The sequence below is a fragment of the Salvia splendens genome, chromosome 2 (genome assembly GCF_004379255.2).
Source record: "Salvia splendens isolate huo1 chromosome 2, SspV2, whole genome shotgun sequence".
NCBI lineage: Eukaryota > Viridiplantae > Streptophyta > Magnoliopsida > Lamiales > Lamiaceae > Salvia > Salvia splendens.
This window is the reverse complement of record NC_056033.1, coordinates 21,668,280-21,670,475: the sequence shown is the minus strand read 5'-3', so window position 1 is coordinate 21,670,475 and position 2,196 is coordinate 21,668,280. Positions and strand designations below refer to the sequence as shown.

At 48.8% G+C, this 2,196-nt stretch overlaps 1 long non-coding RNA gene across 1 annotated transcript; it reads right to left on the bottom strand.

The window, feature by feature from the left end:
• Nucleotides 1–701, bottom strand: LOC121780726. Its single transcript, XR_006046082.1, has 2 exons — nucleotides 647–701; nucleotides 1–167 (listed from the first exon to the last, which is right to left on the bottom strand). It is a non-coding gene; the product is annotated as an uncharacterized LOC121780726 (long non-coding RNA).
• Between the last annotated feature and the right edge of the window lie 1,495 nt (nucleotides 702–2,196).

Here is a 2,196-nt window from a genome sequence, read left to right as displayed (position 1 = left end):
TTTAAGTAACCAGAGTTTAAATGAAAACATTGTTTCGGATTACAAGCAGCGGAAAAAGATCAAGAGACAGATAATGCCGGGTATGACGACACGACATTATCCAAAACAAAGTGAAACGCATTTTGACTTTAACTGCTCAACATCCGTCCTCCCCATCGCCGCTCAACCTGCACATTAAGAAAACAACATGCAGGGCTGAGTACTTATTGCACTCAGTGGACACACGCCAAAATCATAGTTTGTCATGCCATAACAGTGTAACATTGGGGTTTTGAGTGTAATGAAAATAACCCAAGTACACCAAAATATATTTCATAAATTCGACTGCGCAGTCATTTTCCGATATTGCCACCCTTATTCCCTCAATCATACACTATCTGATCCAAACGGTGACAAGGGGCGTGGCCACACCCCAGGTCAACTAGACCGGCCAACTTGCTCTCAGATGGCTCCCGATCTCGTGTACACTAGCCTGAGGGTTCGCAGCCCAACAGACCCGAATTCGATTAAACATATGTGGTAAACCACTTCAGATAGGTTTCAAAACAAAACAGTTGGCAAGACAAACAGTTCATCTCCATAAACATTTCCGGAACAACGTCCGTATTAAAGATAACCCACAAAATAGTAGGGTAGAAAAGCCCACCTCGATTGCTTAGCTTTTAAAATAATTCCCTTCTTCAACCACACTTTCCTCGTAAACGATCACCCTTTTGAAAGATAAATTGTATCATGATTAGAGTCAGAAGAGACGAGACTTTAAACGACAATGCATGATTCCTACGTGGACGACTTCAACATCTAGCACGTTACACGTACATACACTTAACAACATGTTACAAAACAAACACACAAAGTCACACGTTCGAAACACACCCCGCACGCAAACGACGTACCCAAAACGCGCACACGACACACGAACACAGCACTCCAAGTCCTGGCATACCCTTACTGTGCAAACGGCTCACTTGGCTCGGAAAAGGTTCGGAAAAACTCGGAAAAAGGATCGGCGTCTCGACATGGCTCGGTGTCTCGGCCGCTGGCTCGGCACCTCGGCCACCTGTTCGGCACCTCGGCCGCTGGCTCGGCACCTCGGCCGCCTGCTCGGCACCTCGGCCGCCTGCTCGGCACCTCGGCCGCTGGCTCGGCACCTCGGCCGCCTGCTCGGCCCCTCGGCCGCTGGCTCGGCATCTCGGCCGCCTGCTCGGCACCTCGGCCGCCTGCTCGGCACCTCGGCCGCTGGCTCGGCACCTCGGCCGCCTGGCTCGTCCCGTGCAGACTCACTTTCCTCCAACTTCCGATTCTCAAACCCTATACAACATTCACACCACACATTCTCCGTCCCAAAACACACCCAGACACCTGGGATCATCCCTTCAAAACCCCCCCACAACACTGCCCTAGGCCGGCCCCTAAAACTCTCGGCCAACCCACGCAAAACCCTCGAACCAAACACTGATTTTCCCGAGCCATCTCTTGGTCAAACACACCCACATTCATCACAAAAACATAGCACTCAGAATCACGCCAATTGCACATGAAAACATCTCCCAAACACATACAACTCGCGAAACTGCGCAGTTTACTTGCAAAAATCATAATAAATTCATACGACATCCAAAGAGGCTGAAAATTACACACCACACAGAAGCCACATTAACCTTTATACAGTTCAAAATTCGTACCCAACGGAGATCGTTTGCTTAGATAAAAAGGGGTCGGAACCCACTGCCAGTTACTACCAAAAACATGCTCAACCATATCACATAGCCACAAACCCTATTCAGCATCTAAACCATCCAAAACGTCCTATATGCATGAGTTTTCGAATTAAACAAGGGTTAGGGTTTGGTTACCTTTCTTGGATAGTTCAAACGTAAATTCGAAGCTTCCCCTACACCGATTTACAACGTACGAGCGTAACACCTTGAAGAAGCCAAGATGATGATGAGAAGGGGATGAATGGGGAAAGGTAAACCGAGAGAGAGAGGGGCGAGAGCTTACCGTGAGAGCACACTTCGAGAGAGATGAGAGCTAGAGAGCGAGAGAGAGAGAGAGAGACCGAGAAGAGAGAACGAATGGAAAAGAGGGGGAGGGAAATCGGTTATGAGGGAGTGGGGGCGGTTGAGAGAATCATGGGGTGATGGGGGAGGGGTTTTTTTTTCGAAAAAGAAGAGAGAATTGGGGAGGGAGGGA